General features: G+C 45.9%; 1 long non-coding RNA gene across 1 annotated transcript in view; it reads right to left on the bottom strand.

Moving 5' to 3' along the window:
- The window catches only part of LOC134980852 (uncharacterized), a 367,657-nt gene that overhangs the window by 271,104 nt on the left and 68,896 nt on the right, over positions 1-27,657 (bottom strand). Inside the window, exon 3 of the long non-coding RNA XR_010190481.1 lies at positions 19,701-19,818. This is a non-coding gene — a long non-coding RNA (uncharacterized LOC134980852). The remainder of the gene's footprint in view (positions 1-19,700; positions 19,819-27,657) is intronic.

The raw sequence follows: 27,657 nt of genomic DNA on the forward strand, positions 1-27,657 counted from the left end.
GGCCTCAGTTATCCGCTTTGCAGTAGGATGACTGCTGTGATATTTCATCTTCCTCGCAAAGGACTGTTGGACAGTCAATTGCTTGGTGGAAGTAGTAAAAGTGGTCTTACGACTTCCCCTCTGGGATGACCATCGACTCCCAGCAGCAACAACAGCAGCGCCAGCAGCAGTAGGCGTTACACGCAAGGATGCATCGGAGGAATCCCAGGCAGGAGAGGACTCGTCAGAATTGCCAGTGACATGGCCTGCAGGACTATTGGCATTCCTGGGGAAGGAGGAAATTGACACTGAGGGAGTTGGTGGGGTGGTTTGCGTGAGCTTGGTTACAAGAGGAAGGGATTTACTGGTCAGTGGACTGCTTCCGCTGTCACCCAAAGTTTTTGAACTTGTCACTGACTTATTATGAATGCGCTGCAGGTGACGTATAAGGGAGGATGTTCCGAGGTGGTTAACGTCCTTACCCCTACTTATTACAGCTTGACAAAGGGAACACACGGCTTGACACCTGTTGTCCGCATTTCTGTTGAAATACCTCCACACCGAAGAGCTGATTTTTTTGGTATTTTCACCAGGCATGTCAACGGCCATATTCCTCCCACGGACAACAGGTGTCTCCCCGGGTGCCTGACTTAAACAAACCACCTCACCATCAGAATCCTCCTGGTCAATTTCCTCCCCAGCGCCAGCAACACCCATATCCTCCTCATCCTGGTGTACTTCAACACTGACATCTTCAATCTGACTATCAGGAACTGGACTGCGGGTGCTCCTTCCAGCACTTGCAGGGGGCGTGCAAATGGTGGAAGGCGCATGCTCTTCACGTCCAGTGTTGGGAAGGTCAGGCATCGCAACCGACACAATTGGACTCTCCTTGTGGATTTGGGATTTCGAAGAACGCACAGTTCTTTGCGGTGCTACTGCTTTTGCCAGCTTGAGTCTTTTCATTTTTCTAGCGAGAGGCTGAGTGCCTCCATCCTCATGTGAAGCTGAACCACTAGCCATGAACATAGGCCAGGGCCTCAGCCGTTCCTTGCCACTCCGTGTGGTAAATGGCATATTGGCAAGTTTACGCTTCTCCTCCGACAATTTTATTTTAGGTTTTGGAGTCCTTTTTTTACTGATATTTGGTGTTTTGGATTTGACATGCTCTGTACTATGACATTGGGCATCGGCCTTGGCAGACGACGTTGCTGGCATTTCATCGTCTCGGCCATGACTAGTGGCAGCAGCTTCAGCACGAGGTGGAAGTGGATCTTGATCTTTCCCTAATTTTGGAACCTCAACATTTTTGTTCTCCATATTTTAATAGGCACAACTAAAAGGCACCTCAGGTAAACAATGGAGATGGATGGATACTAGTATACAATTATGGACGGACTGCCGAGTGCCGACACAGAGGTAGCTACAGCCGTGAACTACCGTACTGTACTGTGTCTGCTGCTAATATAGACTGGTTGATAAAGAGATGTAGTAGTATGTATAAGTATAAAGAAGAAAGAAAAAAAAACCACGGGTAGGTGGTATACAATTATGGACGGACTGCCGAGTGCCGACACAGAGGTAGCTACAGCCGTGGACTACCGTACTGTACTGTGTCTGCTGCTAATATAGACTGGTTGATAAAGAGATGTAGTAGTATGTATAAGTATAAAGAAGAAAGAAAAAAAAACCACGGGTAGGTGGTATACAATTATGGACGGACTGCCGAGTGCCGACACAGAGGTAGCTACAGCCGTGGACTACCGTACTGTACTGTGTCTGCTGCTAATATAGACTGGTTGATAAAGAGATGTAGTAGTATGTATAAGTATAAAGAAGAAAGGAAAAAAAACCACGGGTAGGTGGTATACAATTATGGACGGACTGCCAAGTGCCGACACAGAGGTAGCTACAGCCGTGGACTACCGTACTGTACTGTGTCTGCTGCTAATATAGACTGGTTGATAAAGAGATGTAGTAGTATGTATAAGTATAAAGAAGAAAGAAAAAAAAACCACGGGTAGGTGGTATACAATTATGGACGGACTGCCGAGTGCCGACACAGAGGTAGCTACAGCCGTGGACTACCGTACTGTACTGTGTCTGCTGCTAATATAGACTGGTTGATAAAGAGATGTAGTAGTATGTATAAGTATAAAGAAGAAAGAAAAAAAAAACCACGGGTAGGTGGTATACAATTATGGACGGACTGCCGAGTGCCGACACAGAGGTAGCTACAGCCGTGAACTACCGTACTGTACTGTGTCTGATGCTAATATAGACTGGTTGATAAAGAGATGTAGTAGTATGTATGTATAAAGAAGAAAGAAAAAAAAACCTCGGGTAGGTGGTATACAATTATGGACGGACTGCCGAGTGCCGACACAGAGGTAGCTACAGCCATGGACTACCGTACTGTACTGTGTCTGCTGCTAATATAGACTGGTTGATAAAGAGATGTAGTAGTATGTATGTATAAAGAAGAAAGAAAAAAAAACCTCGGGTAGGTGGTATACAATTATGGACGGACTGCCGAGTGCCGACACAGAGGTAGCTACAGCCGTGAACTACCGTACTGTACTGTGTCTGCTGCTAATATAGACTGGTTGATAAAGAGATGTAGTAGTATGTATTGTGACAAGAACACTGGGATAGTGTTTGAGGGCAGGTATATTTGTCCCAGGTTCTTGTCTTACATGTTTTAGAAAATGTTAACTTCTAGGAAAAATGCTTTTTGTTTTGTCTGAACCTTTTCAGTTTGCTGTAAAAGCTGGGTAAAGGCTCTGAGAGAGAGATAAGGCGAGTTCTAGACATTGGGCCCAGTTCGGGTCTTTGGCCTCACAGAGGGCTAATCAGGGTTTCAGCTGTGTAAGAGTGATATAGTGCTTCTAACCTGATTAGTATGGGCAGACTGCCTGGGAAGGCTGCAGGATCTGTGTGTGAGAGACACGCTTTCTGATGCAAGTAAGCTATACAGTATGTACTGAAGAACTCTGTGTTTTGTTTAGTGACAGTTAGGAACATCTTATGTTTAGTTAGTGCCGGACAGGCAAGGTATTTTTATTTTGGGGTTTGTTTTATTTTCTGTTTCAATAAAACTGGCCGGGGTCAGTTGTACCAGAAACTGGACTTGTGTTGTTCCTCAGCTGCTGCGTGCTGCCATATTCCCCAGGAAAAGGCACCTTGCACCCCTACAGTGTTACAACTTGGTGGAGAATGCGAGCAGGCCGTTCTGCGCATAAGTGAAAGCAGCAGCTTTGTGAGGCCTGCAGAAAACGGTGGTTTATGCAGATACAGCCCAGTGTGAAGTTACTGAGACTCACCCCTGAGGGTTTGATATATGTCCTGGGTGAAAGCAGCTGCAAAGCCGCCTGAAAAATCTGTTGACATGGAGGATCTGCTTAAAGCCTTGCTGCAAGCTACAGCGGCTCAGCAGGAGGCCAACCGACAGCAGCAGGTGGCAATGGAGGAAAATTGGAGACTACAGCAGGAGGCCAACAGACAGCAGCAAGTGGCAATGGAGGAAAATAAGAGACAACAGCAGGCAGTTGTTGATGAACTTTACAGGCAACAGCGTCAGGATAGAGAGGCCTTAGCAGAAGTGGTGCAGAGACTTGCAGCTCGGGTTGGAGATGTGGCCGTCAGTGCTCCAACCAGCTCTAGTTCTATACGAGCCAGTCACTTCCTGCAGAAAATGACAGAGGCTGATGATGTGGAGGCCTATCTGACCACGTTTGAAAGGACTGCCGAGCGTGAGAACTGGCCGAAAGCACAGTGGGCCAGTCTGCTGGCACCTTTCCTGTCAGGTGAGCCCCAAAAAGCTTACTTTGATTTAAGCCCTGCTGAGGCTCGGGACTATGATAAACTAAAGACTGAGATCCTGACCCGCCTGGGAGTCACGCTGTCAGTACGAGCACAACGGGTGCACCGTTGGCTGTACGCCATGGAGAAGCCTCCGCGCTCCCAGATGCACAACCTTATTCAGCTAACAAAAAAATGGCTACAGCCAGAGACATTAACTGGTCCCCAGATGGTGGAAAGAGTCGTCATGGACCGCTACTTGAGATCTTTGCCCATGGTCCTGCGCAAGTGGGTGAGCCATGGAAACCCGGGTACTGCTGACCAATTAGTGGACATGGTAGAGAGGTATTTGGCAGCAGAGGAACTACTGATGACCACCCAGCAACCCATAGACCCTCGACAGCGCCCTTCAGTAAAGACTGGTAAGACTGTTCCGTGGGAAAACGTTGCTGGGCGGTTAAGAGAACGCAAGGCTGGAGAGACTGTAAACACTGGCCCTGGAAACAGGCCAATGGGGCTAGAACGGTCTATGCTGCCCAAATGGGTTGATAATTGTGTGGTTAAATGTTTTAGGTGTGGTATGCCAGGTCATGTTATTGCCAATTGCCCAGTCACGCAAGAACCCATGCAATGTGATGCTGCCTTTGAATGTCGCAGAATGTCTTTCTTTGCTAGGTTAGCCTGTACTGTGGTACCTTCACCTGAGCTGGAAAAACAAATGTGTGATGTGTTCTTAGAAGGTAACCGGGTAGAGGCCTTGCTAGATTCAGGAAGTTTAGTTACCCTTGTGAAAGCTGGGTTAGTGAACCCCTTAAAGGTCCAGCAAATACCTATTGGGGTAACTTGCATACATGGGGATACCCAACATTATGCCACTGCTGAGGTGAATATAGAAACTTGTTGTGGGTCAGCAATGGTTAAAGTGGGACTGGTCCCTACCTTGGTGCATGAGGCCATAATAGGGAGGGATTTTCCTCATTTTTGGAAACTGTGGGAATCACGGTTATCAACAGATGTGAGAAGTAAAAAGCCAGTTGATAATACCGGTGATTTTATGGATGTACGTGGGTCTTCGGAACTTTCTGGCCCTTTGCCTTTTGCTAGTTTGGCTGGGGAAGTGACAGATGGGGAGTCCAGTGAGGACCCTCTTGCCGGGAACAGAGACATAGTAGTTAGAACTGAAAGCGTGCCTGACCTGGAGGTAAAGAAGGATCTGTTTGCGTCTGAACAGTTAAAGGATCCTACCTTAATAAAGGCTAGAGAGAATGTTAAGATTGTTAATGGGGAACCTGTGGTACCAGGTGACAGGGTTACGTATCCCCACATGGCCATCTGTAATGAGCTCTTGTACCACATTGTCAAAAGGGGTGAGGATGTGGTGGAACAGCTGGTAGTTCCCCAGCCTTATCGGAGAACGGTACTAGATTTAGCTCATAGTCACGTTACCGCAGGACATTTAGGGGCAGAAAAAACCACTGAAAGAGTTTTACAAAGGTTCTTTTGGCCAGGGGTTTATAAAGAAGTGTCTGAATATTGTTCTTCCTGTCCTGAATGCCAGTATCATGCCCCTAGACCCCATTTCAGGAGGTCCCGTTTGACAGAATAGCCATGGATCTCGTGGGGCCCTTGTTAAAGTCTGCTCGGGGCCATCAGTATATCCTGGTAATTATGGACTATGCCACTCGATATCCTGAGGCTGTCCCTTTACGCACTATCACAACCAAGGCGATAGCTAGGGAGCTGGTGCAGGTATTTAGTAGAGTGGGAATACCAAAAGAAATTTTGACTGACCAAGGTACTCCATTTATGTCAAGGATCATGAAAGAATTGTGCAAGTTATTTAAGGTCACTCACCTCAGGATGTCCATCTACCATCCCCAAACTGACGGGTTGGTGGAAAGGTTTAATAAAACATTAAAAAGTATGTTAAAAAAGGTTGTTGAGAGAGATGGGAAAAACTGGGATTGTTTGTTGCCCTACTTGTTAATGGCCATCAGAGAAGTTCCTCAGTCCTCTACGGGGTTTTCTCCATTTGATTTGTTGTATGGTAGACACCCCAGAGGGCTGTTGGATGTTGCCAAAGAGACGTGGGAAGGACAGCCCACTCCTTATAGAAGCGTTATTGAGCATGTAACACAAATGCAGGATAGGATTGCAGCCGTGGTACCTGTTGTCAGAGAGCACATGGAACAGGCCCAAAGTGCTCAACAGAGGGTCTATAACCGGAGTGCCAAGATACGGGAATTTGCTCCTGGAGATAGAGTTCTTGTTTTGGTACCCACTGTGGAAAGCAAATTCAGGGTCCATTTGAGATTAGGGAAAAAATGAATGAGGTTAATTACAAAGTATACCAGCCGGGAAAGAGAAAACCCGAACAGATCTACCATGTTAACTTAATCAAACCCTGGAAAGATAGGTTGTCTCTGTCAGCGGAGCCTTGCCCTTCGGTGTCTTCACCCCGGTTGCTTCCCGCAGTGAAGGTGTCAGAGACATTATCAGCTGATCAGAACAATCAGGTTAAAGAATTTCTCATCCAAAATAGGGAGGTATTTTCAGAGCTGCCTGGCCGAACGACCATAATAAAACATGACATTGTCACAGAACCAGGGGTCAGGGTTCATTTAAAGCCATATAGGATTCCTGAAGCTCAGCGAGAAGCTATTTCTAAGGAAGTTAAAACCATGTTAGAACTTGGAGTCATAGAGGAGTCTAACAGTGAGTGGTCCAGTCCCATAGTGCTCATCCCGAAGCCCGACGGTAGCATACGCTTCTGTAATGACTTTCGTAAGTTAAATGAGGTGTCCAAGTTTGACGCATACCCCATGCCCCGTGTGGATGAGCTTGTAGAAAGGCTGGGAACAGCCAGGTTTCTCACCACATTGGACCTGACCAAAGGTTACTGGCAAATACCTTTATCTGATAGCGCCAAAAAAAAAAACAGCCTTTTCGGTTCCGGAGGGGCTGTACCAGTATAAGATGTTACCCTTTGGGTTGCATGGGGCTCCAGCAACCTTTCAACGGGCGATGGATAAAATTTTGAGGCCCCATAGAAAATATGCAGCTGCCTATTTGGATGATGTGGTAATTCACAGTACAGACTGGGGGTCACATTTGGTTAAAGTACAAGCAGTACTGGACTCAATCAGAGAGGCAGGGTTAACTGCTAACCCAAAGAAGTGCTGCCTCGCAATGGAGGAGGTCAAATACTTGGGCTTCACCATAGGCAGAGGTCTGATTAGGCCCCAATTGAATAAAGTTGATGCTATTCAAAACTGGCCTCGTCCAGTGAATAAAAAACAGGTAAGGGCTTTTTTGGGAATTACTGGGTACTATAGACGGTTTATTCCTAATTTTGCGACCACAGCGGTGCCGTTGTCAGACCTTACCAAAGGGAAGCAGTCAAATGTGGTGAAATGGAACCCTGATGCAGAAAAGGCGTTCCAAGCGTTAAAAGTGGCTTTGTGTTCACAACCGGTGTTGATAACACCAGATTTTTCAAAAGAATTTGTGGTACAGACAGATGCCTCAGAGGTAGGGATAGGTGCTGTGCTGTCCCAAACCAGAGATGGGGACGAACACCCTATCATTTATTTGAGTAGGAAACTCAATGAGCATGAAAAAAGGTATGCCATTGTGGAAAAGGAGGCTTTGGCCATTAAGTGGGCACTAGATACCTTGAGATATTACCTCTTGGGTAGACAATTCAGACTAGTGACAGACCATGCCCCTTTAAAATGGATGTATGTAAATAGAGGCAAGAATGCTCGTGTAACTAGATGGTTTCTAGCGTTGCAGGACTTTAAGTTTACTGTCGAACATAGACCGGGAACACAATTGGCCAATGCAGATGCATTGTCTCGCATCTTCTGTTTGGGGGCTACAAGTGTTCCGGCCCCTAGGTCGAAACAGGGGAGGGGGATATGTGACAAGAACACTGGGATAGTGTTTGAGGGCAGGTATATTTGTCCCAGGTTCTTGTCTTACATGTTTTAGAAAATGTTAACTTCTAGGAAAAATGCTTTTTGTTTTGTCTGAACCTTTTCAGTTTGCTGTAAAAGCTGGGTAAAGGCTCTGAGAGAGAGATAAGGCGAGTTCTAGACATTGGGCCCAGTTCGGGTCTTTGGCCTCACAGAGGGCTAATCAGGGTTTCAGCTGTGTAAGAGTGATATAGTGCTTCTAACCTGATTAGTATGGGCAGACTGCCTGGGAAGGCTGCAGGATCTGTGTGTGAGAGACACGCTTTCTGATGCAAGTAAGCTATACAGTATGTACTGAAGAACTCTGTGTTTTGTTTAGTGACAGTTAGGAACATCTTATGTTTAGTTAGTGCCGGACAGGCAAGGTATTTTTATTTTGGGGTTTGTTTTATTTTCTGTTTCAATAAAACTGGCCGGGGTCAGTTGTACCAGAAACTGGACTTGTGTTGTTCCTCAGCTGCTGCGTGCTGCCATATTCCCCAGGAAAAGGCACCTTGCACCCCTACAGTGTTACAGTATGTATAAAGAAGAAAGAAAAAAAAACCTCGGGTAGGTGGTATACAATTATGGACGGACTGCCGAGTGCCGACACAGAGGTAGCTACAGCCGTGAACTACCGTACTGTACTGTGTCTGCTGCTAATATAGACTGGTTGATAAAGAGATGTAGTAGTATGTATGTATAAAGAAGAAGGAAAAAAAAACCACGGGTAGGTGGTATACAATTATGGACGGACTGCCGAGTGCCGACACAGAGGTAGCTACAGCCGTGGACTACCGTACTGTACTGTGTCTGCTGCTAATATAGACTGGTTGATAAAGAGATGTAGTAGTATGTATGTATAAAGAAGAAAGAAAAAAAAACCACGGGTAGGTGGTATACAATTATGGATGGACTGCCGAGTGCCGACACAGAGGTAGCTACAGCCGTGAACTACCGTACTGTGTCTGCTGCGACTGGATGATAAATAATGATATAAAAAATATATATATATCACTACTGCAGCTGGACAGGTATATATTATATAATGACGGACCTGCTGGACACTGTCTGTCAGCAGAATGAGTTTTTTATAGAATAAAAAAAAAAACACCACACAAGTGAAGTCACACGACGAGTGTTTAACTTTTTCAGGCAATCACAATATAGTATACTACTAACTATACTGGTGGTCAGTGTGGTCAGGTCACTGGTCAGTCACACTGGCAGTGGCACTCCTGCAGCAAAAGTGTGCACTGTTTAATTTTAATATAATATGTACTCCTGGCTCCTGCTATAACCTATAACTGGCACTGCAGTGCTCCCCAGTCTCCCCCACAATTATAAGCTGTGTGAGCTGAGCACAGTCAGATATATATACATAGATGATGCAGCACACTGGGCTGAGCAGTGCACACAGATATGGTATGTGACTGAGTCACTGTGTGTATCGTTTTTTTCAGGCAGAGAACGGATATATTAAATAAAACTGCACTGTCTGGTGGTCACTGTGGTCAGTCACTAGTAAACTCTGCACTCTCTACACTTCTACAGTACTCCTAAGCTCCAGTAAATCAGCTCAATCTCTCTCTCTCTCTCTCTCTCTCTTCTAATCTAAATGGAGAGGACGCCAGCCACGTCCTCTCCCTATCAATCTCAATGCACGTGTGAAAATGGCGGCGACGCGCGGCTCCTTATATAGAATCCGAGTCTCGCGAGAATCCGACAGCGTCATGATGACGTTCGGGCGCGCTCGGGTTAACCGAGCAAGGCGGGAGGATCCGAGTCTGCTCGGACCCGTGAAAAAAACCATGAAGTTCGGGCGGGTTCGGATTCAGAGAAACCGAACCCGCTCATCTCTAGTATTTAGTAGAGATGAGCGGGTTCGGTTCCTCGGAATCCGAACCCCCCTGAACTTCAGCCTTTTTACACGGGTCCGAGGCAGACTCGGATCTTCCCGCCTTGCTCGGTTAACCCGAGCGCGCCCAAACGTCATCATCCCGCTGTCGGATTCTCGCGAGGCTCGTATTCTATCGCGAGACTCGGATTCTATATAAGGAGCCGCGCGTCGCCGCCATTTTCACACGTGCATTGAGATTGATAGGGAGAGGACGTGGCTGGCGTCCTCTCCGTTAGAATAGATAGAGACACTTGAGTTGATTTACTAATAACTTAGTAATTTTGGGGAGCATTAGGAGTACTCAGAGTGCAGAGTTTTGCTGATAGTTACTAGTGACCACCACCAGTTTTATTTATTATTTAATATAATCCGTTCTCTGCCTGAAAAAAAACGATACACAGTCACATACCATATCTGTGCTCAGCCTCAGTGTGCTGCATGATAATATCATCTATGTATATCTGACTGTGCTGAGTGCTCACTGCTCACACAGCTGAATTGTGGGGGAGACTGGGGTGCAGTTATAGCAGGAGTACAGGGCACACTTTTGCTGCCAGTGTGACTGACCAGTGACCACCAGTATATTGTCTGCCTGAAAAAGTTAAACACTCCTGTGGTGTTTTTTTATTTTATTCTATAAACGCATTCTGCTGACAGTGTCCAGCAGGTACGTCATTCATTATATTATATAAATATTTACCTGCAGTAGTGTTATATTTTTTTTGTTCATCTCTATCATCTTTATCATCTCTATATTAGCAGACGCAGTACGGTAGTCCACGGCTGTGGCTACCTCTGTGTCGTCAGTGCTCGTCCATAATTGTATACCTACCTGTGGTGGGGTTTATTTTTCTATCTTCTTCATACTAGTAGTTTAGGAGTCTGCTGACAGTGTCCAGCAGGTCCGTCATTATATTATATATACCTGCAGTAGTGATATATATATTTTTTTTATATCATTATCATCTCTATACTAGCAGACGCAGTACGGTAGTCCACAGCTGTAGCTACCTCTGTGTCGTCAGTGCTCGTCCATAATTGTATACCTACCTGTGGTGGGGGTTTTTTTTCTATCTTCTTCATACTAGTAGTTTAGGAGTCTGCTGACAGTGTCCAGCAGGTCCGTCATTATATTATATATACCTGCAGTAGTGATATATATATATTTTTTATATCATTATCATATCTATACTAGCAGACGCAGTACGGTAGTCCACGGCTGTAGCTACCTCTGTGTCGTCAGTCACTCGTCATCCATAAGTATACTAGTATCCATCCATCTCTATTGTTTACCTGAGGTGCCTTTTAGTTGTGCCTATTAAAATATGGAGAACAAAAATGTTGAGGTTCCAAAAATAGGGAAAGATCAAGATCCACTTCCACCTCGTGCTGAAGCTGCTGCCACTAGTCATGGCCGAGACGATGAAATTCCATCAACGTCGTCTGCCAAGGCCGATGCCCAATGTCATAGTACAGAGCATGTAAAATCCAAAACACAAAATATCAGTAAAAAAAGGACTCAAAAATCTAAAATAAAATCGTCGGAGGAGAAACGTAAACTTGCCAATATGCCATTTACGACACGGAGTGGCAAGTAACGGCTGAGGCCCTGGCCTATGTTCATGGCTAGTGGTTCAGCTTCACATGAGGATGGAAGCACTCAGCCTCTCGCTAGAAAAATGAAAAGACTTAAGCTGGCAAAAGCACAGCAAAGAACTGTGCGTTCTTCGAAATCACAAATCCACAAGGAGAGTCCAATTGTGTCGGTTGCGATGCCTGACCTTCCCAACACTGGACGTGAAGAGCATGCGCCTTCCACCATTTGCACGCCCCCTGCAAGTGCTGGAAGGAGCACCCGCAGTCCAGTTCCTGATAGTCAGATTGAAGATGTCAGTGTTGAAGTACACCAGGATGAGGAGGATATGGGTGTTGCTGGCGCTGGGGAGGAAATTGACAAGGAGGATTCTGATGGTGAGGTGGTTTGTTTAAGTCAGGCACCCGGGGAGACACCTGTTGTCCGTGGGAGGAATATGGCCATTGACATGCCTGGTGAAAATACCAAAAAAATCAGCTCTTCGGTGTGGAAGTATTTCAACAGAAATGCGGACAACAGGTGTCAAGCCGTGTGTTGCCTTTGTCAAGCTGTAATAAGTAGGGGTAAGGACGTTAACCACCTCGGAACATCCTCCCTAATACGTCACCTGCAGCGCATTCATCATAAGTCAGTGACAAGTTCAAAAACTTTGGGCGACAGCGGAAGCAGTCCAGTAAATCCCTTCCTCTTGTAACCAAGCTCACGCAAACCACCCCACCAACTCCCTCAGTGTCAATTTCCTCCTTCCCCAGGAATGCCAATAGTCCTGCAGGCCATGTCACTGGCAATTCTGACGAGTCCTCTCCTGCCTGGGATTCCTCCGATGCATCCTTGCGTGAAACGCCTACTGCTGCTGGCGCTGCTGTTGTTGCTGCTGGGAGTCGATGGTCATCCCAGAGGGGAAGTCGTAAGACGACTTTTACTACTTCCACCAAGCAATTGACTGTCCAACAGTCCTTTGCGAGGAAGATGAAATATCACAGCAGTCATCCTGCTGCAAAGCGGATAACTGAGGCCTTGGCATCCTGGGCGGTGAGAAACGGGGTTCCGGTATCCATCATTACTGCAGAGCCAACTATAGACTTGTTTGAGGTACTGTGTCCCCGGTACCAAATACCATCTAGGTTCCATTTCTCTAGGCAGGCGATACCGAAAATGTACACAGACCTCAGAAAAAGACTCACCAGTGTCCTAAAAAATGCAGTTGTACCCAATGTCCACTTAACCACGGACATGTGGACAAGTGGAGCAGGGCAGACTCAGGACTATATGACTGTGACAGCCCACTGGGTAGATGTATTGACTCCCGCCGCAAGAACAGCAGCGGCGGCACCAGTAGCAGCATCTCGCAAACGCCAACTCTTTCCTAGGCAGGCTACGCTTTGTATCACCGCTTTCCAGAATACGCACACAGCTGAAAACCTCTTACGGCAACTGAGGAAGATCATCGCAGAATGGCTTACCCCAATTGGACTCTCCTGTGGATTTGTGGCATCGGACAACGCCAGCAGTATTGTGTGTGCATTAAATCTGGGCAAATTCCAGCACGTCCCATGTTTTGCACATACCTTGAATTTGGTGGTGCAGAATTATTTAAAAAACGACAGGGGCGTGCAAGAGATGCTGTCGGTGGCCAGAAGAATTGCGGGACACTTTCGGCGTACAGGCACCACGTACAGAAGACTGGAGCAACACCAAAAACGCCTGAACCTGCCCTGCCATCATCTGAAGCAAGAAGTGGTAACGAGGTGGAATTCAACCCTCTATATGCTTCAGAGGTTGGAGGAGCAGCCAAAGGCCATTCAAGCCTATACAACTGACCACGATATAGGAGGTGGAATGCACCTGTCTCAAGCGCAGTGGAGAATGATTTCAACGTTGTGCAAGGTTCTGCAACCTTTTGAACTTGCCACACGTGAAGTCAGTTCAGACACTGCCAGCCTGAGTCAGGTCATTCCCCTCATCAGGCTTTTGCAGAAGAAGCTGGAGACATTGAAGGAGGAGCTAACACGGAGCGATTCCGCTAGGCATGTGGGACTTGTGGATGGAGCCCTTAATTCGCTTAACAAGGATTCACGGGTGGTCAATCTGTTGAAATCAGAGCACTACATTTTGGCCACCGTGCTCGATCCTAGATTTAAAACCTACCTTGGATCTCTCTTTCCGGCAGACACAAGTCTGCAGGGGTTCAAAGAACTGCTGGTGAGAAAATTGTCAAGTCAAGCGGAACGCGACCTGTCAACATCTCCTCCTTCACATTCTCCCGCAACTGGGGGTGCGAGGAAAAGGCTCAGAATTCCGAGCCCACCCGCTGGCGGTGATGCAGGGCAGTCTGGAGCGACTTCTGATGCTGACATCTGGTCCGGACTGAAGGACCTGCCAACGATTACGGACATGTCGTCTACTGGCACTGCATATGATTCTCTCTGCATTGAAAGAATGGTGGAGGATTATATGAGTGACCGCATCCAAGTAGGCACGTCAGACAGTCCGTACGTATACTGGCAGGAAAAAGAGGCAATTTGGAGGCCCTTGCACAAACTGGCTTTATTCTACCTAAGTTGCCCTCCCACAAGTGTGTACTCCGAAAGAGTGTTTAGTGCCGCCGCTCACCTTGTCAGCAATCGGCGTACGAGGTTACTTCCAGAAAATGTGGAGAAGATGATGTTCATTAAAATGAATTATAATCAATTCCTCCGTGGAGACATTCACCAGCAGCAATTGCCTCCACAAAGTACACAGGGAGCTGTGATGGTGGATTCCAGTGGGGACGAATTGATAATCTGTGAGGAGGGGGATGTACACGGTGATGAATCGGAGGATGATGATGAGGTGGACATCTTGCCTCTGTAGAGCCAGTTTGTGCAAGGAGAGATTAATTGCTTCTTTTTTAGTGGGGGTCCAAACCAACCCGTCATTTCAGTCACAGTCGTGTGGCAGACCCTGTCACTGAAATGATGGGTTGGTTAAAGTGTGCATGTCCTGTTTATACAACATAAGGGTGGGTGGGAGGGCCCAAGGACAATTCCATCTTGCACCTCTTTTTTCTTTCTTTTTTCTTTGCGTCGTGTGCTGTTTGGGGAGTGTTTTTTGGAAGGGCCATCCTGCGTGACACTGCAGTGCCACTCCTAGATGGGCCAGGTGTTTGTGTCGGCCACTTGGGTCGCTGAGCTTAGTCATCCAGCGACCTCGGTGCAAATTTTAGGACTAAAAATAATATTGTGAGGTGTGAGGTGTTCAGAATAGACTGAAAATGAGTGGAAATTATGGTTATTGAGGTTAATAATACTTTGGGATCAAAATGACCCCCAAATTCTATGATTTAAGCTGTTTTTTAGGGTTTTTTGAAAAAAAAACACCCAAATCCAAAACACACCCGAATCCGACAAAAAAAATTCGGTGAGGTTTTGCCAAAACGCGTTCGAACCCAAAACACGGCCACGGAACCGAACCCAAAACCAAAACACAAAACCCGAAAAATTTCCGGTGCACATCTCTAGTATTTAGTAGATGCATCAAAATAGCTTAGAGCAAATCTTGATGCTGCTGGAGGAAAGATACATAAACTTTCTGATGATGACTTTAAAATGTAATAAATAAATCAAACTAAATTGTTCCCCTTCCCTAATACAAGTAACCGGAGCCATTGCTAGAGCCTAAACTGTTACTACTAAAACAGCTTGACAAAGAGCTTGGGGTGCAATGCCAGTCTAAGCAGGTCAAACTATAACAGGGAGACCTTAAACCAGGAGCATTTTTAACAGATGAGTGGGCCCATGTGTAGCAAGACATAGAGAAAGCGTCCACCTTTGCCAACAGGCAGTGTCCATGTGGCAGAACCCCCTGCAAGTGATTTGCATTGATATTCAAAAAGACATTGCTTGCGCAGGTGAGTGCAAAGACTCTGGCATAGTGCCATAGTATCTTTTGTCTGCTGTTCTGGCACAATCTTTCTGAATACATTATAGAAAGATGGATCACATCAGGGGGTTCTGCTGCACGGATTATCTCATGGGTGCAGGGTGTGCGTTACACACCTTACACCCATTATAGAAATGCCACTGCCTGCAACATGTACACTTTTATAATGTGAAACCAGACCCAGTTTGGTTAGTATGATACGAAACTACCTAGGGGGAACAGGTGCACAAAAAAATACAATAACACAGAAACTAATCTCTGGGATACCATTGTAATCGGTTAACCTTAGGTAATCTTTAAGCACTTTTGTAAAACAGATGTTCCGTTTCCTTGAAAGCCCGCCCAAATACTATGTTCAGGGGTTAAAGTGAGCCGGAACGGGGTAGAACTGCATTCCGTCAGTTCAGTTTGGAAACAGATCCAGTTCCGCCTCTTCCGGCCCTCCTAACCCAATATCAGCCCGGCGAGATTGTGTTACCACCCACCACCATCCCCACAGCAGCAGCCGGAGGCAGGAGCACATTCCTGAGCTCCGCCTTCCGGCTCTGGCAGTGTGCGGCTGTGCGGCGCTATGGGAGAGATGTCATGACATATCTCCCATAGTTCCGAGGCAGGGGCGGCCAAGCTGAGGGCAGCGGTCTGGAAGCAGGAGCGGGGCTTGGTGAGTATTGTTGGTTCGGTGTGTCTGTGTGTGTGTGTGTGTGTGTGTGTGTGTGTGTGTGTGTGTGTGTGTAAGCGGCTTTTACAGGGGGCATGGGGGCATTACCAGAGGGTGCTAAACTACTGGGGGCATTACTACAGGGTGGCATAACTACAGGGGGCATTACCACTGCGAGCATAACCATAGGCGTGCGCAGATGCCGACACAGGGTGCTGCTCCTAACATTCCCCCTCCGCCGGGTAACTGACTACCTCCTCCACCCCTTCCTCTGGGACATAAGACTGCTCACCTGGGCCGCCCAGGTAAGCAGTCTATGTCCTGGACAGGGGAGGTAGAGTAGACCATAATGCCATGGAGGGGGGAAGTCCGGAGCTTACCCACAGGACGGCATAACTACTGGGGGCATAACTACTGGGTGCATTACCACTGGAGGCATAACTACTTGGGGCATAACTATTGAGCGCAATACCACTGGTGAGCTAAACTACAGGGGGCTAAACTACGGAGGGCATTACCACTGGGGTCTAAACTACTTGGGCTACTGGGGGCATAACTATGGGGGCATTACCACAGGGGGCATAATTACTGAGGGTATTACCACTGGGGACTAAACTACTGGGGGCATTACTAAAGGCAGCACTACTACAGGGGCATTACTACTGGGGGCACTACTAATGAGGGCATTGTATAGGGGGCACTTCATAAGGGGCATCACTCCTAGGGACATAAGGGGCACTGCAACTGGAGGCATTGCATAAGGAGCACCACTGCTATGGGCTCTACATAAGAGGCACTACCACTGTGGACACTACCACTACAATGGACATTGCATAGGGGGCACTACTACTGTGGGCATTGTATAAGGGGCACTACTTCTCTGGGCATTATGTGTATTAGGGGTGCTACTGCTTTGGGTGTAATATGCATTGTACCCCTTTCACATCGCCAAAATAACCCGGCTTTTTACCGTGTTGTTGCAGATATGACATGGGTCAAGGTGCGGTGTGAAAGCGCCAAACTGAATATCCTGGGATGTCCAACCCGGTATTTGAACCCGGGTTAAAAGAAGGGTTAAACACGTGTCGGACCCGGATTATTGTGCACTAAAAAGCTACAGTCCCGGGATATTCGACCCGCCTCTGAAGAAATAGTGCTGATTGGCTGTTTCCAGTCAGCTGAGGTCTGTTTACTGTACTGCACTGTGAGCACAAGTTTGGAAAGCAATCAGCACAGTTCTCTGCACTCCTTTGGACCTAGTTCTTTACTATTTTGGACATCATTAGCCATGGCAAACTGGAGTGATGAGGAAGTCAGGGAGTTCCTGCGGATCAGGGGTGAGGAAGAAATCCGTAGGCAGATAACAGGTATAACAGGTACAGTCAGGGATGCGATAACATATCGCAACATCAGTAAAATGCTTGCAGCATCTGGATTTATTGGGTCACAACAGCAGGTGGTCAATAAGTTGAAGGCACTTAAGAACCAATATCACAAGGTTAACGACCACAATAGGAATCGCAGTGGTGCTGCCCGCATGGATTGGCAGTATTTTGAGCTGTCTGCCCACACATTTGGCCATACCGCATTAAGCAGCCCTGTGACATTGTCATCCAGTCTGGCTGCCGCTGAAACTAGCCAGGCCTGTGCTGCAGAACCCCTTCCTCCTGTAGTGACCCCAGAGGCATGGTCATCTCCGCCACCGTCACCTGCATTGTTTGTGGATGAGCCTACACCCATGGTGGCTGATCCACTGCTGATGGAAAAAGAAGCCGGTGTGTTGCCTGCAACACAGGTGGCTGATGAGGCACAACCTGGACCTAGTCTGGCCGCAACAACCCCAATGCAGCTTTTACAAGGATCATGTAAGTTAACGATTATATATTTATAACATAATCTGGACATACACTTGTCTTATTATTTGTCTACTTGTCACCCGATTCCGATGTACAGGCCAGAGAAAATGTGTAGAAAGTGGCCAAATAATAAAATATTCAAAAGTAATTGGAGATGAATTACAACTAAAATAATATTAAAAATGATAAATGTTGCAGTAATTGCAGTGTGTAGGTGGGAGGAGACCACAGACACGCTTGCTATCATCACAGCTGTTTTTTATATCCTCACTGCAAATCACATTTGTAAAGAAATTTTTGATCTCTTGCACCCACAGTATATACTGTACACAGGAGGAGGCCTAACAAGATAGAACAGGCAGCCAAAGCCATGACAACTGTTCTGCTGGATAAACTTGAACAAATGGACGCAGCCATGGCAGCCAGGGAAGATGCTCACATGGAACGTTTCCTGGCAGTGGAAGCCAAGGTCAACGCTTAGGGCACCCACATAACATGCTTCCCCAATACGGTCACTCCTATCCCTATTTCAATCCTGCACCTTACCCAGCACCGTATGAGTATAGTCATCCCCAACCACCCCCTACACAGAGGCCAGTAGATCCTAATGCACCGATGTACCCAGCACCGTGTGAGTATATTCATCCCCAACCACCCCCTAAACAGAGGCCAGTAGATCCTAATGCACCGGTGTATAAAAATTTACCTTAATCCGAAAGGTTTTTATTTATATTACCTGAGTATTTGCTGACTTGTTGTTGCTGTTGTTGTTGTTGTTGTTATTATATTTTGAAAAAACTTAAAGCATTAATAATATGGTATATATTAACATAGTATTGTTACATGGTATTTACAGAGCTTGTTTTGAATAAATGAAAAAGGTGTCACATCTGTTTTGTAAACCTACTAAAATGTAATTTTTCAAGAAAAAAAATTAAGTATAACACACAATAGCAGTTGTACATGGGCACAGTAGTTGAATGGCAATAAACATTTTTGGAAAACTATACCAAACTAAAAAACATTTAAACCAACAAAGATGAAAAGTTGGCCATTATTGCAGCCCTAATTTGTTCCGCACTTGCTGCATGGTCACCCAAATATGAGTGGTCTTCAGTTTGCCGGCTGTCGGGATCCCGGCGCACAGTATACCGGCGCCGGAATCCCAACAGCCAGCATACCGACACTTTTTCTCCCTCTTGAGGATCCACGACCCCCCTGGAGGAAGAATAAATAGCGTGGCGCGTGTAGCGTGCCACCATGCCCGCAGCGTGGCGAGCGCAGCGCGGCGAGCGCAGCGCGGCGAACACAGCGAGCACGCAAGGCACTCATTTGCCCTCGCTACACTGTCGGTTTGCTGGTGGTCGGGATTCCGGCGCCGGTATGCTGGTCACCAGGAGCCCGGCCGCCGGCATACCATACTACACCACCCAAATATGACTCTGGATCAAGTGCAGGATAGACACAGTCAGAGTCCTTTACTGTCCACTCCGGTAGGAATTCCTCCCTCCAAAACTCGCAGAGATTATGCAGTATACAACATGCTGCCACAATGTTAGGCATAATCAAAAGGTCCACATTGTTCCTTTTTAAAAGACAATGCCAACAACCTTTCAACCTGCCGAACGCATTTTCTATAACCATTCTGGCGGAGCTTAGGGTGTGAGTATATCTTATCTGGTTTTGGGTCAGCTGAAGGTGTTGCATGAACCCCTTCATCAACCATCTTCTCAAAGGGTACACTGCATCCCCAATTATATGGACCAGTACTTCCACTCCATCAACTGTTTTAGATTTCTACACAAAGAGTATAAAAAAATACATTAAGAATAGGAGCAGATTCCTCCATGAGGGGCAGACTGGTGGCAACAAATGGGGTGTTGTTGTTTGTGGGTAAGATAGAATACTTGGGTGCAATGATGGAATCACGTTCTTTAGGAAACATTACCCCCTATTTTAATGTTCAGGACGTCATATATATGCATGAACAACAAGGCCTACTATAATAACAGTTAAAAAGTGAAAATTAACTTACCTCTCTAGGGAAAAGCCAGCCGCCTTGCTTTTCCTCTGCTAGCCGAAACAGTTCTGAATTGGCAAGTACCCGAGCATCATGTGCCCATCCAGGCCAACCGATAATTACATATATGAAGCTGGGAAACAAAAAAAATTAGTTAGTAAATGTAGAAATTCAATTTTTTTTTTTTTTTTAAAGGACAGACCATTCTTACCAATATATATGATCCACCACAGCCTGTAAAACTATGGAGTGCCACCCTCTTCAGTTGTAATAATCAGCATGGTTATCGTGAGGAGCTATGATAGGCATGTGGGTACCATCAATTACATTGAGGATATCTGTGGGTCTTGAAACCATTTATGGTGTACCGTAAGCGCTGACCTTGGGGTAGACAAATAAATCGATGGTACAGCATTTGCACCAGTGCCTGTTTGACTTCATAAACGATGTTGCACACTGTTGATATGCCCACACCAAATAGGCACAACAGGATGCGATATTCACCAAGAGTGGCGTACCACCACAATGCTATCACTAGCCTCCTACTTGGCTCTATGGGTGTATGGAAGTTTATGGTCTGCCTAGCGAGTGTTGGGGTCAATAGATCCAAGAGATAATGAAAGTCTGCCGTGACATCCTGAAGTGTGACTTCCACTAGATATCCTAAATATTAAGGACACTGTGCATGAACGCTTGTCCATGCTGCAGTTCTCTGGACCACAATCTTCGGTCAGAAGAGAGGTGGAGGTTCAGGACAGTCAACACCAATGCTGTTATGAGAGATCTCCTCCTACGCAGATATTGTCTCCGCGGAATATTCCTTTCAGCCAAAAAATTCAACCTCCTCCGTCTTGTTAAATAGCTGCAGAAGAAGCTACAGACAGTGAGAAGCTGTAATAACCTCTCACAGACAGAATCCAGCAGCAGTACAGCTTAGACCATCATGAATCCGCGCTCTGTGCTGGGACATGTGCTCTGGTGGCCATGATTGCTGCACTGTGATCTTTCCCCAGCCCCCTCCCTTTCTTGTAGAAAACTGGGAACCAATCATGTCCTTTTAAAATGACATCACACTGGTTTTAACATGGATGACCCGGGTTGAGAAAAAAGACACCAACACGGCAATAACCCGGGAATAACCCAGGTCAAAATTGCGATTTGAATGTCTTACCCGGGTTGGAGCCGTGTTCAAATTCCGGCTCTGGCCTCGGTTTGCGATGTGAAAGGGGTGTCAGGGGTGCTACTGCTGTGGGCATTATGTGTATTAGGAGTGCTATTACTATGGGCTTTGTGTATAAGGGGCACTAATGTGTGTCATACCATGAATAAGGTACCATACTATGTAGTGTAATGTGAATATGATTGTGCTACTGTGCAGCATCATTTTAATTGGGGATACTATTGCGTGACCACAGCCCTTTCTTTTTTAGACCATGCCCCTTTTTTGTAGCACGCACAATCCCTTTATTACATAGGCGCTGGCGGGGGGTGGGTGTGAGTTCAACCACCTGTCTAGAACCACTTTAAGCACTGACTATACTCCTTTTAAATGTCTGGCCACTTCATGGGATATTCCATCTCGCCCTCCTAGATGTACAGCTGACCTATTTTTGTCCCCTTCTATTTAATAACCTCTTCTCGCTTCTGCATTTAAGATTTATCCTGTGCTGCTTGATACTTATGGACTTCTGAAACCCACCTGAAGCCACTCTCCAACAAATCTTTCAAACCCTGAAAACCCACCTCTTTTCTATAGCCTGCTTTACTACACCTGCTGCTACTTTCTCTGACTGTATGGACAGTTAGAGTCCCATCCTGAACTCGGAGTCCCACTAGCTCCTATCGTCTCAGCATCTCCTCTAGATTGTAAGTCCTCACAAGCAGAACCTCCTATATCCTCTTTGTCACCTCTGTTACTGCTTTGTGAATCTGAATGCAGGGGTTCTGTATTTATATTTTGAATGATTTGCTATATCAGCTGTAGAGTGTTGTAGAGGGAGCTGAAGACTGGTGCATGAATTATGCTTCTTTTTTACAGAAATGCAATATATTGAAAATCTACAAATAAGGGGACAAGAAGAATTATTATTGCATTACTTACAACTTTTGTACAGTGTTGGACAGTACTTTACATTTTGCTGAATTGCAGCTTAAAAATCTGGTGCAGGAAATGTTCAAGCTTAAAGATCAATAGATCTACTGTCAGAAGGTCTACAATCATTAAGTTGACACCATACTGTATGGTCAATTTTGAAAAGGTCGATTTTGGATTATACAGTAGGTCGACATAGTCATTAGGTTGACCAATGATAGGTCGACACTGGAAAAGGTAGAAATGTGAGAGTCGACAATTGAAAATTGTTCACATAGAAAAGGGTCAACAACATTTTTTAGTGGTGTTTTTGCCATCTGAGCACATGGACCCCCATGCTTCGCTTGTCATGCTTTAGGGCAAGGTGCCTCGCTGCACTCAATACAGGTTGCTGTTCCCAATCGTAATCCACGTGGATGTGCCAATTTGTGCAAGGGCCTCCAAATTGCTTTTTTTTCCCTTGCCAGCAGTGAAATGGACTGTCTGACATGCCTATTTGGATGCAATCAATAAAATAATCATCAACTATTCTTTGAATGGTGACCATATGACATGCAGTCATGAAAGACATGTCACTAATTGTAGACAGTTCCTTCAGTCCGGACCAGATGTTAAAAGTTTGCTGACTGATCTGCATCACCACCAGTGGGTCTCTTAGGAAATTTAGTTTTTTCCTGGCAGGCGAAGTTGCTGGAGAAACTGGAGGAGGAGATGTTGCCGTGTCACATTCCGCTTGAACTGTCAATTTGCTCACCAACAGCTCTTTGCATCTCTTCAGATTTGTGTCCACTGGATAGAAAGAAAGTCACCAAAATATAGTGATCTGATTTCAAGAGATTGACAACCCTTGAATCCTGGCATTGTGAATGAAGGGCAGGGCTTGATCTTCAAGTCCGACATGCTTAGTGGAAACGCTTTGTTTCCGCTCCTCCTTCAGTTTCACCAGCTGCTTTTCTAAGAGTCTAATTAGAGGAATTACCTCACTTAAGCTGGTACTGTATGAACTAACTTCACATGTTTCAACTTCAAAGGGTTTGAAAACCTTGCACAACACAGACAGTATACTCCACTGCACTAGAGTAAGGCACATTCTCTCTCCTTTCCCTATGTCATAGGTTGTTGTGTAGCCTTGGATGGTGTTTTGCTGCTCATCAGTCTGCAGAAGCATATAAAGGGTAGAATTCCACCTAGTTATTACCTCTTGCTTCAGCTGATGGCAGGACAAATTCAACAGTACTTCTAGGTGCTGCAATCTTTGACATACATATGCTGAATGTCAAAAATGTCCCAAAATTTTTTGGGGCCACAGAAAGCATCTCCTGCAGGCCCCTGTCCTTTTTTAAAAGATTTTGCTCCACCAAATTAATTATGTGCGCAAAACAGGAGACATGTTGGAAATCACCCAGCTGTAATGCTCTCACAATATTGAAGGCATGGGAGGTCATTCTGAGTTGATTGCACGCTGCCGATATTCGCAGCGCAGCAATTAGGTTAAAAAATGACAAAACTGCTCATGCGTATGCACTGCAATACGCGTGTCGTATGGGTACAAACAGCATCGTTGCTGTGCAATGCTTCTAGCGACAAATCCATTCGCACAGCCGATCGCAAAGAGATTGACAGGAAGAGGGCGTAAATGGATGTCAACTGACCGTTACAGGATAAGTTACTACAGGGCTGGTCTTGTTTTGCACAAAATGTTTTTGTACCGCTCGGCTGCACATGCGATCGCACACTTGCAAAGCGAAAATACACTCCCCCGTGGGCAGTGATTATGCATTTGCACGGCTGCTAAAAGTAGCTAGAGAGCGATCAACTCGGACTGATGGCCATTATCCGAATTCACAAGAGTCCAAGTGGGGTAAGCCATTTTGTAATGCTTTCCCTGAGTTTTTCTAACAGGTTGCCAGCAGTATGCCTCTTATTAAAACTGGTGACACACAGAGTAGCCTGCCTCTGTATAAATTGACATTTGTCAGATGCTGCTGCTGTTGGTGCTGCTAAAAGCAATACACCTACCCAGTGGGCTGTCACAGTCATGTAATCTTTAGTTTGCCCTGTCCCGCTTGCACACATATCTGCGGTTAAGTGGACAGTGGGTGCAACGGCATTTCAGACAATACTAATTATGTTTTTTTGAATGTCCTTGTAAATGCTAGGAATTGCTCTTCTAGTGAAGTCTATAGATTGTAAGCTTGCGAGCAGGGCCTACCTACCTCTATGTCTGTCTGTCTTTGCCCAGTTTTGTTCTATAACTGTTCTAATTGTAAAGCGCAACGGAATATGCTGTGCTATATAAGAAACTGCTAATAAATAAATAATAATAAATAAGTGGAATCTAGATGGGATTTGGTAGCAGGGACACAGGACCTCAATTAACTGTCTAAAACTTATGGCATTAATGGCAGATACTGGATGCCCATCTAATACCAGTATAGCTATTATGGCGTCAGTAATCCACTGTGCAAGTTAGTGACTGCTGTCTCACTTGCTCCCCATTGCATAGGATTGTTTAACAGTCAATTGTGGTGTTAAACTACTACAAGTAGTCTTCCTGGTCTCCTTCTGGGATGAAGATCCACTCACAGCAGCAGCAGAAGGCATAGCACTCACCTTCTGTGGAAGCCCAGATATGAGAGGTGTCTGTCTTGCTTATGAAATTTGATGCAGAACTACTTCTAATCATTACTAAAGATATTGACGATGTACTGTAGGTGTTGGTGGTGGAGATTGCAGACGCTTGGATCTAACAGAGAGAAGGGAGCTATGTGATGCTAAACTGTTTTTTGTTACATTTTTAGCCAAAGTTTCTGAATTTGTCAAAAACTTTTTCTGAATGCACTGCAAGTGACATAACAGACAAGAGGTTTCTAGATGGTTAAATTCCCTACCTCTAATTACTATGGATTTACAAAGGGTACAGGTTGCTTGACAATTGTTGTCTGGATTTGGGTAGAAATAATTCCACACATGAGAGGTAGATTTTTTTGTCTTTTCCTCGGCATGACAATGGGCTTTTTTATATCATGGGCAACAATCGTTTCCATTGGTGCCTTATTTATACAAACAACATCATCATCAACATCCTTATTAGCGCCAGCTACACAATTATACTCCTCATCCTGGTACACTTCCACAGAAACAGTAGATGACGTTGACTTATACCCCTTTATCACTAGCTTTTAAAACACAGGTAAATGCGCGGCGGGGGGGGGCGCATTTACCCGTGTTTTTTCCTAGTGGAAAAGGGTCCCCCTGCAAATTCCCGGATCAAGTGATCCGGGAATCCTACCTGGGTAGCTTGCCGGGTTGAACACGTGTTAAACCCGGTAAGCTGTGTAGTTGAACGGGAGCCGTGTCAAGGTGACACGGCTCCCGTTCACAGTGTATGGGAGGGCGGCGCTGGGAGATCATGTGATCTCCCAGCGCCGCCCCTGCCGCGTCACTAGCAGCGTCACCAACCCGGCAATATGCCGGGTTGGTGAGCGCTGTGGGAAAGGGGGCTGCAGGTGTATCACTTGTATTATCATGACTGGTGGCAGCAGCTGCAGCACTTGTACTGTATATGCTTCCTGCTCTCCTTTCAATTGTTCGCCCTCCATATCTATCAACAAACACAAGCTGGGGTACAGTACACGCCACAATTTCAGTGACATGCGGTGAGGTGAGGCAGAGCCTTTCCTATCATACTAATGTATACGCAACATTTTTAAATATATAAAGTATAGGAAAAATACAAAGAGTATATTAGAAATATCTTCTTTGTATTATTCTAATAATTTTTATAGTCAAAACTCTGGTGTCAAAAGTCTATAACAGGTGAGGCAGTGCCTTTTCCACACATCTCTGATCAAAACTCACCAAATTTCCAGCAGTATATACTGCTGCACCTTTGTATAATGCCTAAATGGCTCATATATTGTGTGTAAATCTGGCTCTGATACTGAGCCATTTACCTCACTGCACATCTTTGCAAAATGTGTACAATTTTTTTTTACCACTTACAGAAATATAATATAACACTGCGGTTCACTATCACCTACAGCGTCACACAATACGTGTATGAGTCAGAAAGATTATCACTCTGCGGTGCTACCTACAGTGTCACAATATGTGTGTATATATTTTTTAAATTATATTTTTAGCTTTTATTTTGTTTACACTGGGACAGAGCACCCCTAGATTGACAGAGCACCCCTGGACAGACACAGCAGCTCCTTGTCGGACACAGCAGCCAGAGCCGGATTAAGAGGGAGTCACTAGGGGTAAGTACCCAGGCCCCCCCGATCTAAAAGGGCCCCCCGCTGCCCACCAAAGATAGGGTCTTAAACACAAATCTGCAGCACCGCAACAGCAGGCACTAGCAGCCGTCACACTGACAGCACTGCACCTGCTGCTATGTGCTGTGCTTCCGGCGACCAACCAGCATGAAATCCTGCGCCAGCTCTCAGTTTAACTGACTGGCCACGTGGCTTGCGGGGAGGAGCAGGGAGGAGCAAGGCGAGGGGGAAGGGGGGTTGTTAACAATTATATATATATATATATAGAGAGAGAGAGAGAGAGAGAGAGAGATTTATGGTAAGACTTACCATTGTTAAATCTCTTTCTGCGAGGTACACTGGATTCCACAGGGAATAACATCGGGGTGTAGAGTTGGATCTTGATCCGAGGCACCACCGCCTCCTCTATATCCCCGCCTCCAGGCACTGGAGCCATGTTTTTTTAACCAGTCCAATGCAGTAGCAGGTAAAAGAGACGATAGTAGTTAGTAGCCACAGCGAACCACATTCTCACGACAGGAGAAGGTACCAGCAACTAATGCCATACAAACTCAAAGAAGCTAAGTGCGTTAAGGTGGGCGCCCTGTGGATACAGTGTACCTCGCAGAAAGAGATTTAACAATGGTAAGTCTTACCATAAATCTCCTTTTCTGCAGCGGGGTACACTGGTATTCCACAGGGAATAACATTGGGGATGTCCTAAAACAGTTCCTCATGGGAGGGGATGCACTGTAGCAGGCACAAGAACCCGGCATCCAAAGGAGGTATCCTGGGAGGCGGAAGTATCAAAGGCATACAACCTGATGAACATGTTCACTGAGGACCACGTAGCCGCCTTGCACAATTGTTCCAGGGACGCGCCACAGCGGGCCGCCCAAGAAGGTCCAACAGACCAAGTAGAGTGGACCTTGATAGCAGCAGGAGCTGGAAGTCCAGCTTGCGCATAAGCTTGTGCAATCACCATTCTAATCCATCTGGCCAAAGTTTGCTTATTCGCAGGCCAGCCACGTTTGCGAAAACCAAAAAGGACAAAGAGATAATCAGATCTCCTAAGGGAGGCGGTTCTCTTCACATAGATACGGAGAGCCTTACCACATCCAAAGACCACTCTTTGGAGGACAAACCAGGAGAGATAAAGGCTGGAACCACAATCTCTTGGATAAGGTGGAAAGACGACACCACCTTAGGTAGATAACCAGGGCGAGTTCTAAGAACCGCACGGTCACGGTGAAAAATCAGAAAGGGTGACCGACAGGATAAGGCACCCAAGTCTGAAACCCGTCGACCAGAGGCAATAACCAGCAAAAATAATAATAAGACCTTAAGTGTAAGCCATTTAAGGTCCACAGACACAAGAGGTTCAAATGGAGACTCTTGTAGGGCATTCAGAACAACAGACAAATCCCATGGAGCCACAGGAGGGAAATAGGGAGGTGGAATCCATAAAACACCCTGAGTGAAAGTGTGAATGTCAGGAAGAGATGCAATCTATCTCTGAAACCACACTGACCTTGAGGGAAGACAGACAAAGGCCTAAGGCCAGCCCTGTTGCAGAAAAGCCAAAAGTTCAGTACTTGTATGCATGGTAATTCTTAGCCGC

Source organism: Pseudophryne corroboree, chromosome 12 (genome assembly GCF_028390025.1).
Source record: "Pseudophryne corroboree isolate aPseCor3 chromosome 12, aPseCor3.hap2, whole genome shotgun sequence".
NCBI classification, from domain to species: domain Eukaryota; kingdom Metazoa; phylum Chordata; class Amphibia; order Anura; family Myobatrachidae; genus Pseudophryne; species Pseudophryne corroboree.